Source organism: Erpetoichthys calabaricus, chromosome 6 (genome assembly GCF_900747795.2).
Source record: "Erpetoichthys calabaricus chromosome 6, fErpCal1.3, whole genome shotgun sequence".
NCBI lineage: Eukaryota > Metazoa > Chordata > Cladistia > Polypteriformes > Polypteridae > Erpetoichthys > Erpetoichthys calabaricus.
The window spans coordinates 36,320,208-36,334,540 of NC_041399.2; the positions used below are offsets into that span (position 1 = coordinate 36,320,208).

General features: G+C 35.7%; 1 protein-coding gene across 3 annotated transcripts in view; it reads left to right on the forward strand.

Annotated features, from left to right (window-relative positions):
• The window catches only part of spidr (scaffold protein involved in DNA repair), a 389,881-nt gene that overhangs the window by 28,978 nt on the left and 346,570 nt on the right, over positions 1–14,333 (forward strand). The window lies entirely within an intron of this gene.

Below are 14,333 nucleotides of genomic sequence, written 5' to 3' on the forward strand. Positions count from 1 at the left end.
GTTTGACCTTCAGTTCTATCTTGTTTTGTAGTGTGACTTTGATATTTACCCTAAAAGCCACCCTGCCTTACAGCTGAAACATTATTCTCATATGGCATTTGCAAATAAACATATTTTTCTTGCACAAGTTAAAAACTTTAATGTGTGTATAAGTGCAAGCTATGTATAAATATTTAAATACCTAAAAATATGTCAGCATAACTGTATTAAATTACACATTTTGTTTATTGACTGTATTTACTGTTCACTCATCTGCTGTTTTAAAGTAGCTTTTTTGACTATTTCAAAAACAGTTGCCTTTTATAATGTATAAATTATGAAACTATTTTTATTAAAAGACAGGTTTTTTTTTGTTTTTTGTTTTTTACACGTATCAGTCTATTCCAAGGATAGCACTTTGATTAGTTTGCAGTAATGTTTTTATTACTTTTTTCATGACTTTATTATTTTAATATTATATTTCTGACTAGGAAAGAATATTATATTATGTATTTTAACCACTGGGGTGCGCTTAATCAACTAGAGCACAAGTTCTTTAAGTAAAACGTATACCCTTAATAAGTAGGATAAATTGTAAAAAAGATTTTTCACAAAGAAAATGTAGCAATAGTTTTCAACAAGTTTAAATCAAAATCCCAAATCCTCTATTTAACAGAAAAATGTTATGTGATTACTGGTTTTAGGCTTGGTTTCTAACAAGCCCTATAAAGCCTTTCACCTAGTTACATGCAAAGTTCAGCACTGTGTCTTAGACCATTCCTACATGTAGTCTTACCTATCAAAGGTGGACTGTCCTTCGCAGATTGTTTTAAGTAGTAATGAGTGACGTGACTGGAAGGCACAAAAAAATGACTTCACTGGGCAAGGCAAAGTCCTCTGATTTCCTTCTTTGGTATGTTATTCTGAAAACTCTTCTGGCCTCTGAAAAGACAGAAGAACAATTTTTCATTTTATTTCCGTTATGGATTTCACCATGCATGTGACTTGGGTCCCATCTGTATTAGAGTTTACTACTGAAGTATGCTTAAAATGCATGAAAGAGTGTACTTTGGTCAAGTGCTAATTTTGAGAAACAAAAGAAATAGTCAAATAAAAACTGTTTACATTATTTTTCCTTTACTAGCAGCCTTATGAGCGAGTGTTCTTTCCATGTAGTGTATTTGTCAGACTAAATTATATTTTCTATTATAATGTATATGAAATTTCTAAGATTTCATTTTAATAATACTGTATTTGGAAATAAAATCGATCATGTATACCAAGTGAGGAAGGTAAAATTGTATCTTTTACAGTAAGCATAATGTGACATTTTTTTTTTAGAAATGATTATTACCACCTCTTCGTCCAGGAATCATTATAGAGCAAATAAGAAAGACGATTAGCTTTGATAATGATATTCACTACATCTAGTAACTCAAAATGTGGGTGCCTTTGGGAACACTCGTCCTACTAATGCGTATATATACAGCAAACAGAAAAGTCAGTTGTGCACTTCTTGTCCCAAACTGATAATATTTGAATATGTACTGTATATTTAGTACTTTGTTTAACAACAAGTTTGATGAGATCTGTCCATTCAGCCGAACATATTTTGTTAATCCCTATTCTTCTAATTTCTGCAAAGTATAATCAGGATTTCATTATCTCCACGGTACCTACTATCTACCAAAAGACTTGGTACCTTTTTCCACGTTTTTCTGTAGTTTTCTTTTTGCAGAAAATACCCTAGAGATTTTACCCTTGATCTGCTTCCATATGTGCTCATGTGTTCTGGTTGAATAATTCATTTTAAAGTAACACTTATCATCCACTGTACTGCTGCAATTCATAATTTTGAGACAAAAGTAATTAAACCTATTAAGTGAACACTCTGCTTATTTATTGTTTTTTAGTTTTCACCATCAACGTCATAATGTGAAAGTGTTCCTTCAGTCAGTGTAGCAGACGTTCTTTCTTCCAAGTACCTTAATGCAGTGGCGAAGCATTTTGTGCATTCGTGTTGCTGTTTGTTATGTATTTATTTGGTTTTGGACAAGTAAATATAGGTAAAATAATTTTCATCTTTAGTTCGATAAATTTAACAATTTTTTTAAAATACATTTCTGCTAATGAAATGGCTGTAAGTATGTTTTATAATGTTGGGTTGTATTTTATTTAATATTAGTTCAATTTATTTTTATGTTGGAAAGGCCATTTTTTTAAATCACATTATAAAATAATATCAAGAACCCCTTCAAAATAATCAAAAATAAATGTGATTTAATCAAGGAATAGTTTGAGTGATTACCAAAGGCACTAAGCACAAAACACTACATACAGAAAGGAGGAAACAACAAGACCTCAATGCCTTACTAGGCCTGCCTAACACAGATTCAGTTTGCTCACATTTAACAGGTGGGCAGCTTTCCTACTTACCTACCTTGCATAGTCTTTTCTCCAAACTTTTGCCTTTCTTTTTCTATCAGGTAAATCCTTGCCCCAAGTAACTTTTTAATCCTAGACTCGGTTTCTCAATCTCAAACAGTCACCCTGTAGTACATTATATAAATATTGGAGAATCTTTGTGATATGTTAGAATTATTGAAAATTAATTTTAATCCTTACATCTATGTGTACCTGTGCAATAGTTTCTCCCCCATAGGGGGGAGCATCCTCCAATAACCCTAACTTCCCTAACCACCTAGGCTTCCATCCAGGAATGTGTCTGCCTAGCTTGCCAAAGCAGGTATATAAAAGTACCACAGTCGTTTTTCAGTAACTCTTTTGCCGCCTGTTGATTTGGTGAGACAGAGTACCTTAGCCTCACTGAGGCTCTCAGTGCACATTAATCAGCCATTGTTCAATTCCCAGTAAGTTCCACACGCATTGGGCACTAGCTGTAACCTGAGTCAGCTCCTTGTTTGTGCTGTAGAATGCCATTCTGGAATATTTAGTCTTGCATCACTCCACAGTTCATACCTTTAGGCACGCTGCTTTTCAGGATTTTGCCCAGGATTTTGCTTTCCTGGCCCGATCACCCACTCTCTCTCCGTCTGTCTGTCTGTGATAGTCTTTTTAATTATTTATTACCCAATCTTCTAGACCGGAAACCCACCACTTGTGTTCAGGTCCCACCTTTAGGAGTAATCCTGTTGATGAAATGATCATTCTGGATTTTCCACAACCACTAACACACCCTTAATTCAGAAAGGGATTTGCCAAGAATGGCTTGGACTTTTGATTTAGGTTGCTTAGTCATTGCAGCTTCCAAAATACTTCTAAAATGTAATAATCACCTTTAGCTGGAAACTTTCTCTTATGCTGTGATTTTTGCTGAGACTTCAGTTTCTGTCTTTGTAACACAAATGTATTATGAGGTATACTTTACAGGCAAGTCACTAGCTTTATTTGTCTGGTGAGTGGCAATGGCTGTAATGGGACTCCACTTGTGGGCTGAGTGCTGGGGAATATTGCATAACGTTTGCAGCTCTAAGGATGGACTGATATCTCTTGTTTCTCCAGTACGTTTTAATATGGTTTTATGTATTTACACCTATTTGTTTTTCATCCTAAGGAAGTTGCACTTGCTTTTATAATCATTAAACAATCATGTTTTAGGCTCTGACACACTAATCTTGTTGTTGTGTCTCATTTCCCACTAGTCTATCCTCCGTTTATAATCTTTTAGGGGCACTGTGTAATATCTGAGTGTTGGGTACACCCCCTCAAAGTGACACCTGCTGCTCTACCAGTAATGGCTATTTTTTGTTAGAAAATTATTTAATAACTCCTATAGTTTTCAGAGATGCAATGAATATCCAAGGAGTTTCCCAGGTTATACAGTTTATAACATGTATATTCTATGTTATTCTGTTTTAGTTTTGCTGTGCATTTCCCAAAATAATAATAAAGATTATTTAGCACAATTTTTTCCCCCCAAGATTAAAATCTAAAATAAACAGTTCCATAACGTTTTCTTCTCGAAAGTATAAAGAGTCACACCTGTAATTACTTTTAGGATGTAACATTCTGATTTCTCATGCAGACTACAGAATATGTACAGTATTTAACATGTTTTGCTACAGCTGGGTGTGTCATAGCTGTGTGAACTAAAATATTTTTCTCATGATAAGCCAGTAATTATACTTCTGCTTCAATAATTTTTAAAACTTTATGGTTTTGACTTGAAAGGTTATGCCAAAAATTTTTTAATTTATTTTGAGTATCCAATGTATTTGTTTCTCATTTTACATCATAATTCTCCATTGTAAAGCCAGTTTTAGTTGTACATGATTTCTTTACTTCATGTCCTAACTTTGTTATTAAAACTAATTCTTTTTAGAAGATCATCCGCCAGCTTTAATGTTTACCTACCCAACCATTTTAAAATCTCATTTTTATTATTTTTATGATATTGAACTCCACAGTTACTTGAATTTTTGTATTGCAGGTGTAGCTTGTATGGTAGCTCATTGTTCTTGTGAGCTTTTAGTTTGTATTGTTATTGATATAGAGATTGTTTTTTATCAATCAGTTCTTCTTCTGAACATACTATCCCAATCCCTGAAGCACTGGGTGCGGTGCAAGGATCAGTCCTGAATAGGATGACACTTCTTCAGAGCACATACAGTATACATGAACATTAACTCATACAGAGTAAAATTTAGTGATATCAATTAACCTAATATGGATATCTCTGGAATGTGCGATACAACAATGAATGTTGTAGTACATTTCATTGTAACAAAGTCACATTACAGTATGCTTTAAATACAATATTCTAATAAAAATAAACACAAAACGGTGATCACAAATACTTAGATTGTTCAAAGGAGATATAGTTATCCTTATATGAATTTGCCTGATATGAGTTAATACAAATACTAATATATTTGTGTACACTATAATGAATTGGTAGCTTTATTCACATTTGGTTGATTCCATTCACAGAATACTACCAGGAAAAATGGGCTCATCATTGCATGTTTTTTCTGGAAGGAGTGTAGTAATACTGTTCCCGATTTGGCCTTTTGGATGAAAATGATTTTTAGTTCACTGAGCATGTAATAATGACCAGAAATGTACAGGGTACAGTCTCTCATGCACATTAGTCCATCTGTGTATAATATTCTTGATTTATAGTGAGAAATATTTACAATATAATCCAGCATTTTATTTGCCTATTTAATTTCTTGTATGCAGTGCTGAGAGAATGATAATGTTAAACCCCTAAACCATTTTCAAAGTTTGCTTTACTCTAGGTCATGTGTGCCCATCTTATATTAATGAATAATCTTCCTTTTTTTTCCCATGTAGCACATTAAATATGTCTGCATTAAACAGTATTTTCTAAGTATCTGCCTAGTTTTAAAGATTTTCTGGGTCCTTCTGAATTATGTTTTCCTACTCCTCTGTAACTGTAATAAGTCCAGTATTGGTGCATTCTGCAAATTTCACAACTTTACTATCCATATCAAAATAAAGGCGATTTGTATAAATTAGACATAGTGAGTGTCAAGCACAAGATATCTGATTAACTCCATTGATGACTTCATCCCTTGTTATCACATTCACCTCTTATTTGTACTGGGTAGTACTCTATATCTAATAGACGATGCTATGAAACCAATGATAACAGTTATATAAATGATCTTTATCCAGCTTTTCTCCTGATTTTTATCTATTTTAGGGGTGGACAAATTATAAACAACATGGTAGTGTTGCTGAGCTACTACCTTTTTAAACCTAATCGCGTTGTGGTAGCCCAGCTTTATATATGGTACATTCTCTGATTTGGTTGTGATACTGACCCCGCCCTGCAGTCATCACTACTTTATGGAATATTCTCTGTATTTAGACTCCTTAAAAAGTTTTTCCAGTATTTGAAAAGTTATTTTTCAGTTTCTTTACAGCAAACACTGTTTTTTCTTGCTTGCTTTATAGACTTGCTGCAAAATTTTGATATATTGCTCACTAGTGTGTACGTGCACACATGCAGACCCAAAGCGGCAAAGGAAGGGCGAGTATAACATACTTCTGAATTGGTGATGAAGAGGTGCACGTCATATATTTTTGCATGTCTTCCTTGCGTTCTGATGGCCTGTTGTGTCATATTCAGTCATTCGTTCATCATGCTGGCTCCCATGTAACCAGCTTTTCCTCAGAATTTACAATTTAGGGTTAGGATTTTCACCATTTAGTCAAGAAAAATGATGTGCGCAGCACACAGCAAAAACCCAGCTCATGTTACCTTGACTGATGTCATTTTTTCCTGTGCTGCCCTCGCAAACAGCAAGGACGTGTCAAGTGTATCTTTCAGTTTTTTATTTTTCTGCTGCTGTATGCATTTTAATTTCCTCTTGGGATTAATAAAGTTTATCAAATCTAATCTAATTGTTTGTGATTATAGTTGTTGTAGTCTTACATTGGTTGGAAGTTTATGGTCATTGAAATTAGTTTTGTCCCTTTTGATCTGGAGTCATATTTGTAACTTTCTAGTCATTAGGTAACTTTTTAAAATCATTCACATTTGCCTATATTAAGAAATATTTCCTATCAACTGTATGAAATTTACTTATTGCCAACCTCCATTTATGCACTTATCTTTTTTTGAGAATTAAACTTAAAGTAACACACCCAACCTACTCCATTAATTTTAAACTCTGTATTATACTACTTAGCTTCAGCTTGCTTAAGGTAAAAGTATAGTAAATGGTTGTCAGTTGTGTTTATCCGAGGCAACTTAGTAGGTGATGAAAAAGGATCTATATTTTTTTTTTTTTACAATTGGTATACAGGCAAGTTAAGTGAATAGTATGAGGTCACCATTACACCACACAGCCTACTTATAATGTGGTAATTAAACATGCAACAGATTTACAGATGTGGTTTTAATCATTTAACCTCTTTTAACATTTTAGCCCAGTATTCCAGTTGCTCATGTTCATTGTTTAGTTAAAGACAATAGTGAGTCCAGCAGGGCTCCTGTCTTTCTTATAAGGTATCCTTTTGTAGCTCCTAATGTATCATTCTGTAATTATGTTGAAATCTTAATCAACCTCATTTGTCTCATGTCTGCCCATATCTTATGTTTTCCCCAAGACCATTAATTGGAAATTGAGTAACTCTAGGTTATTTTCTGACCTTCTTAATCTAGAATTACCTGATGCTTTGTAACCTAATAGGGTGAGATGACTTGCTTTAATGCATTCTTGAATCTACAGTCTTTGGTCATATCTCCATATTTCTACTTACTTAACTAAAGCAATTGCCAAATATAATCTGACAGTTTTAGTAATGAGTACATTGTTTTCAGTGCCATAAACCAATTCTGATTTGCATTTTTTTGCCTCTAGAGGGTGTACTTGTACCTCAAATAGTGAAAGATTGGACATAAAATTTGCAGCTGTAAATGCAAGATGAAAAATGATATTTTTAGGTTACCACATATTTCTCTCTTTACGCATACTCATTTGCAAATTCCTTTAATATTTTGTTACATTCTATAGCTATATATGTAGATTTTAAAAATAATTATCAAATTAGGAAATAAGACTTATTTTGTACAGCTTTTGTGTCATTTACAGTATAAAGCTGGAGTAATTTAAAGAGAATGTTCTCATTTTATCTGAATTTAACTGCTTCAGTTTGATATTTAAATGTGTATATGTAGAGCCACATTTATTTTCGGCCACAGTATTTCAGTAGGGTTTAGTTTTTAAGGTGTTGGGTTAGCCATTAAAAAATTTCCCGCCATTGTGTTGCAGGTTTTTTATGTTGTGAGACATGTTCATTTAAGTCACTGAGTTTTAATTGCTGATATACTAAGGTAGTACTTTTCAGAAGACTAGTAAAGACCAGGGGCCTCATGTATAACGCTGTGCGTAGAACTCACACTATAACATGGCGTAAGCACAAAAGCATGAATGTGCGTACGCACAGAAAAATCCAGATGCAGGAATCTGTGCATACGCAAACTTCCATGTTCTTCCACTACATAAATCCTGTGCGTCGGTCTCTCTCTCTCTCTCTCTCTCTCTCTCTCTCTCTCTCTCTGTGTCGCACGTGCGTCGGTCTCTCTGTCGCGCGTGTGCGTCGGTCTCTCTCTCTCTCTCTCTCTCTCTCTCTCTCTCTCTCTCTCTCTCGCGTCTCTCTCTCTCTCTCTCTCTCTCTCTCTCTCTCGTGCGTCGGTCTCTCTCTCTCTCTTTCTCTCTCTCTCTCTGTGTCGCGCGCGTCGGTCTCTCTCTCTCTCTCGCGCGCGCGTCTGTCTCTCTCTCTCTCTCGCGTGCGTCTGTCTCTCTCTCTCTCGCGTGCGTCTCTCTCTCTCTCTCGCGCGCGTGCGTCTGTCTGTCTCTCTCTCTCTCGCCTGTCTGTCTGTCTGTCTCTCTCTTGCGCGCGCGTGCGTCTGTCTGTCTGTCTCTCTCTCTCTCTCTCTCGCACGCGTGCGTGCGTCTGTGTCTCTCTCTCTCTCTCGCACGCGTGCGTGCGTCTGTGTCTCTCTCTCTCTCTCTCTCTCGCGCGCGCGCGTGCGTCTGTGTCTCTCTCTCTCTGTCTCTCTCTCTCTCTCGCGCGCATGCGCGCCTGTCTCTCTCTCTCGCGCATGTGCCTCTCTCTCTCTCTCTCTCTCTCGCTCGCTCGCGTCTGTCTCTCTCTCTCTCTCTCTCTCGCCCGCGCGCGTCTGTCTGTCTCTCTCTCTCTCTCTCCCGTCTGTGTCTCTCTCTCTCTCTCTCTCTCTCTCTCGCGCGCATGCGCGCCTGTCTCTCTCTCTCTCTCTCCCGTCTGTGTCTCTCTCTCTCTCTGTCTCTCTCTCTCTCTCGCGCGCATGCGCGCCTGTCTCTCTCTCTCGCGCATGTGCCTCTCTCTCTCTCTCTCTCTCTCGCTCGCTCGCGTCTGTCTCTCTCTCTCTCTCTCTCGCCCGCGCGCGTCTGTCTGTCTCTCTCTCTCTCTCTCCCGTCTGTGTCTCTCTCTCTCTCTCTCTCTCTCTCTCTGTCGCACGTGCGTCTGTCTGTCTGTCTGTCTCTCTCGCATCTCTCTCTCTCTCGCTCACAGTGCGTGCGTGCGTGCCTGCCTGCCTCTCTCTCTCTCTCTCTCTCTCTCTCTCGTGTGTGCATCTGTCTCTCTCTGTCTCGCGCGCGCTGTCTCTCTAACGCTGCACAGGGAGAGACTGAACACGTGCGGAAATCATTGGCGCGCACAAACCGAAAGGGAAACTGGCTTGTTCTTATACTGAGTGTGTGGTCGTGCACAGAGGCAAAAGTTTGGCGAACTTTTTGGTCATAACTCGCTTTGTACGTGTTCCAGAGATGTTCGTCCACTGAGGTTCCACATTAGGCTCGTAATGTGTAAAATTATAACATAGTTTGACGTTTAATAGGCTTTTTCTTAACACCTCCCATTATCCGACATTTTCGCTTATCCGACGTTCAGCCGGCCCGTTTCGGATAAGCGAGACTCTACTGTACTTCATTTTGGCTCACCCGGTAAAATTACAGATTAAAAACAATAAATGAAAATAATGAATTTTCAGTCAATGTTAATATTGCAAGTAAGCACAATTTAGAAGGCAACCTCAAACTAACATGTTTCACTGAAGTATGATTTGATACTGTGTAATGCCACTCTAAATTATAATTCTGTGTTCCACTTGTGAATCTGTTATGGCAATCATACAATAAGTAACAGCTTAGATATTTTAAACTAGTAGCTTTCAGGTGTTTTAAAACTGAGTACTTCTACTCTAGAGAACAAACTCTCCCTACAGCACTTGAAGGAATTTGTTTTTGTTCCCCTGTGTAAATTCCATTTCAAGTTCTTGAGGGAGCCTTTTCAAACAGTGTAATAATAAGTTTATTTGTGTTCAGTTTTTTATATAATGAATGGGCTCTGTTGACTAAGGTGAGGTCAAATTGGTGACATGTTCTTATGACTGGGGAATGGGAGCAGTATGAGAAGTTTATGAATTGAGCTTTATTTAGACTCTATCACAAAAAGTACTGAAGTGAATCCAAAATTATGCATGAGAGATGCTCTTTCATGTCATGTTTGACATATTTCTGACTGTTCATGCTGGACAAGGAAATCCACTTGGCATTTTTTTCAGGTACTGAGAAAAAATGTATATTTCTGCTTTAAATTTATATTAAAAGTTGAAATGGATGGAGTAAGACTATTTAATACTGAGCTCTTTTAAGCAATACAAAATATCTATGTAGTATAGAAAACTGAGCCAGTAAAGTAGATGCTGTTTTAAAATTCGAATAGGTGATCAAAGTGTTTTCCATATATTTAAGAAAAATGCCACCATACACCCCCATTTAAAAGTCAAGTTCTGATTTGTTAGATAGAAGATTATGTATTTGTGTCCTGCTTTACTCTTCAGCCTAGAAAATATTTCTGAAGTTGGATAGGTTAACCATCCTAATACACTATTCATAGAAGTATTAAGATGACCTGGAGAAATGTATGTTCTTTCAAGTAAATGAACAAAGAAGCGTGACAAAATATTTTTGTTCAAATAAGAAGAGGTAGTATAATTGATTGATTGAAAAAGGAGAGTAGAGATAAAGGTGAAACTGAACACACATTAAAGTGTACAAGATCTTTGAGGAATCAGCACATAAGTAATGCAAGCTTTGCAAACCGTCCTTTGTCATTTAAACCGTTTCTATTGATTTATATTTTATATGTAATAATATATTTTATATGTATTTTGTGAATAACAGTTGTCTCTTGGTTTAATTAATTCACAGTTTTAACTTTGATAGCACTTTATATTAATAGCTAATTAGAAATATTTCACAGGAGATTATTGGTTAATAAAGTTATAAAATGGGCTTTTGAGAGCAAGAGTGTAACTATTCACCAGTATTATACTTATTGGTGCATTTTATATAGGCAGAAACTTGCCAGAGAGTTAAAAACGCGGAAGATTATTTAATTCAGAGACTCTTTTTGATGTTAAAAGAGAAAAACATTGTGGAGAAATAAAAATGGTTATGTTCTAATATATCTCTTTTGTCTCCACCTGAATTCGGGACCAAAGTGATCTGTGCATTACCATGAATGAATGCAACCTTCTGCAAAGGCTTTGCAACAGTTTACTTAGCCAGGAGAGCATATTAGCAATTGACACATGTACCTCGCTCGGGTTAAAACTGAAAAAAAGCTATATGTATTCACCATCATGTTATCTCCCCAACAGCAAGGGGAAAGGTGAGGGTCAGGTCTAGGCCATCTGGATCACAGGCAATGGTGATGTGTGCCACTTTTTTCCTTTTCTTTGTTAAGCTGGAATGAGTGCACTCATTTTACAGTTCAACAAAATTTTTTTTTTTAGCACTTTCTAGATTTAATTTTTTTTCCCTCATCATACAGGTATAAGTCCTTCTTTTTTGTATCTAGCCTTGTTATTCAGTGTATTTTTTCACATTCTGCAACTTTTTCATATAATGTATACAGGCATACTAGATACTGTTATAAATCACAGTGTACACAATCAGCCAAGTATAATGTACAGTCTTCTTAAATATAAAATGAGATGCAGTGCAAGTACATTCACATAGAGAGTGGTGTATAAAATTACTGTTCTATAATCACTGTAGAATTCATTTCTCTACCCAGTATTTTTCCGTAATTTTGTACCATTTTCGTATTGTATACTTTCTTCACCCACAAAGCACTTTTTATTTTATTTGTATAATGTTAACTTCCTCCTCTGTAATTTCTTTTTTGTTGGGTCATTTCCAGAATTTTTTATGTCTTAAGACAGGCCACATTTCAAGGCAATTTTACCATTTCTTGGGCATTCATTTATATTTGTTGTGGTCATTATTTTGGAGATATGTTCTCATGTTTCTTCATGGGACAGATTTAGTCCATGCCTTTAAAACAAACAGCTACCTTTCTATTGCATTCTGAAGCCAGCATTCCTACATTAAACCTGTAATAATAATGTTCCTTTTGTCCCTTTACCTTATGCCTCTTTGAACTACTCTTCTGTTGACTTCACTGTCTCTTGCTAATGTTTTTGTGCTGTTCAGCACATATCATGCATCACTTGATTCATTTTATATTATTCAGTGCACATTATAAAAAGTGCTATATAAAGTAAAGAGTTTTGTTAAAGTTATTTTTAACACACTAAGGCTACCATATAAGTCATCTTTTACTAGGCATTTTCTCAGTGTTCCTATTCACAGTGTGTTATTTGTAAATGTAATTTTAATTTTTCAAGATTTTATTTTATACTGTGCCTATAGTTTAATTTCTGCTTTTCACAACTGTAAAGTCATACTTGCACATGCTTGTATATAAAAAACTTTGTGTCTTTGTATAACATAAAAAGATTTCTTTGGCTGATTTTTCTCACATTTTGTGTCGGCAGCTCAAGTAATTCATCTGCACCTTGTCTGTCAGTTTCTTTGGACAAGATTTTAGCAACAAATTCCATTTTAGTTTTAGTATCACATGTACCACTTCCTGCTCCAGAACAAGACCATTTGTTATATCTTTTGAAAATGATTTGAATTGTTTTCTTTTTTCCATTACATTGTTCTGTTGGGTGTTGTCTTGGTGCAGTATTTATAAAAATGCTCTCCATCTATTGACAGTTAGGTTTTGTTTTCTAATTATAAAAACAGGTTTACTTAGTCTCTTGTTACCTTCTGTTTTTTTTTTAATGAAAAAATGTACTTTACACAAAATAAATCTGTTAACTTTAAGTTGTACATTTTTCAACTGCTTGATAGTTTGTTGTTTGTATAGCAATGGTGTAACTGTTTTGTACTGTTATCCCATTTAGGCCAATTTCCTGCTTTGAATTTGATGCTGCTGAGATGTACTTCAAGTCTTTTTACACCTAAAACAATGCAGTAAATGTTCTAAATTGAAAACACATACAGACAGGTAGTGATCTATTCAAACTTTAAAGTAAAAATAGCAACTTAACTCAGACACTTGGTGTCTGCAGTCCATGAGTAGTATATCTGGAAACCAAAGCTTTTGTGCATTTTGTGCATTTTTAATAAAATGGACATAAGTGTGTTAAACCTGATGGAATCTTTGACTTACACTTGTGTATTAATAATAAAAAAAACATCTTTTCTATGCATTATTTCAAATACAGTTGTGAGATGGGATGGCAAAGGGCAGGTTAAATTTCGTAAGAAAAAAAAAGAGCCTGCACATTCTAGTATGGAAGCATACAGGAAGAGATGTGTCAGGTATGTGTGTTGCATTCCCCTGAAAAAGGCATTGAACAGGGCCATCACTACAAGTGAAAGAGAGGTGCTTCCATTGGATACTATAAAGTAGTCCAACCCAGCACTGAACAGAGATGCCTGGCTCTAGGCCCATGGAGGTATATAAGATATGGCAACACCTCATGACTGCTAGAGGGGGACAGAGGGTACTACCTAGAAGATTTCGCAATTTAAGGACAAAGGATACTATAACTGGAGGAAGCTTAGCCTTTTCTTCCTAAAGTAGTAAATGATCCTGGAACTGTCTGTATTCTTGGAATTAACCCTAGGGTGGGGTTTAAGGCACAAACTTAATTTTTATTTTTTATGTATCATTAAAAAAAACAACTTTTTTTATTAGGTGGGCTTGTTTTGGTGTCTTTAGATTTGCCAAGTTCACTGCTGTTCTATATAGATCTTTAGGGTGGTTAATATTTTCATTTTTTAAGTGGGATTAGTAATCAGAAGGGGCGGTATAGTGATCTTTCTTATAATCTGGTACATGCACAGTGGTAGTTTGCAACACTGTTGATCTTCATTTACATTGTAAGTTTTAGTGTTTTAAGTACTGTATGTGAGGTATCATTAAACAATAGTGAATTAATTTTAACTTGAATTACTTTAATTTGGAGAGTTGATGCCTTATCTAAAATATATTTCACTTTTAGGTTTTAGTTATTTGTAATTATATGTAGTTTTTTTTTCTGCTTAGGTTTGAGATTCTGAGGATATCAAGAAATAAATCATGAAGTACTGCTATTATTTAGATATCTCATAGTTCTTTTTCTTACTGAAGTATGAGTTGGCAATGGGAGGAGAGTAAATTTGATTAAATATTTATTAGCAGAAGGACAAAATATTGAATTATACATATTGGTGTGATTGTCACTATATCAGACCTTTTACAGTTTCGGGGGGAGCTCAAAACCCAGGAATCAATGGCAGCAGGGTGGACTAGGCCATGCATGGCCAGCCTACCCTCTAGCTGCCGCATTGATTCTTTGACTTTTAAGATCTACGCCCACCTCAGTGCTAGACCAGTGACGTAACATGACTGTTTTTTCTGGCAATTTTGAAAACAGCTGTTTGTTTCATGTGGCAATTTTTTCAAAAGCT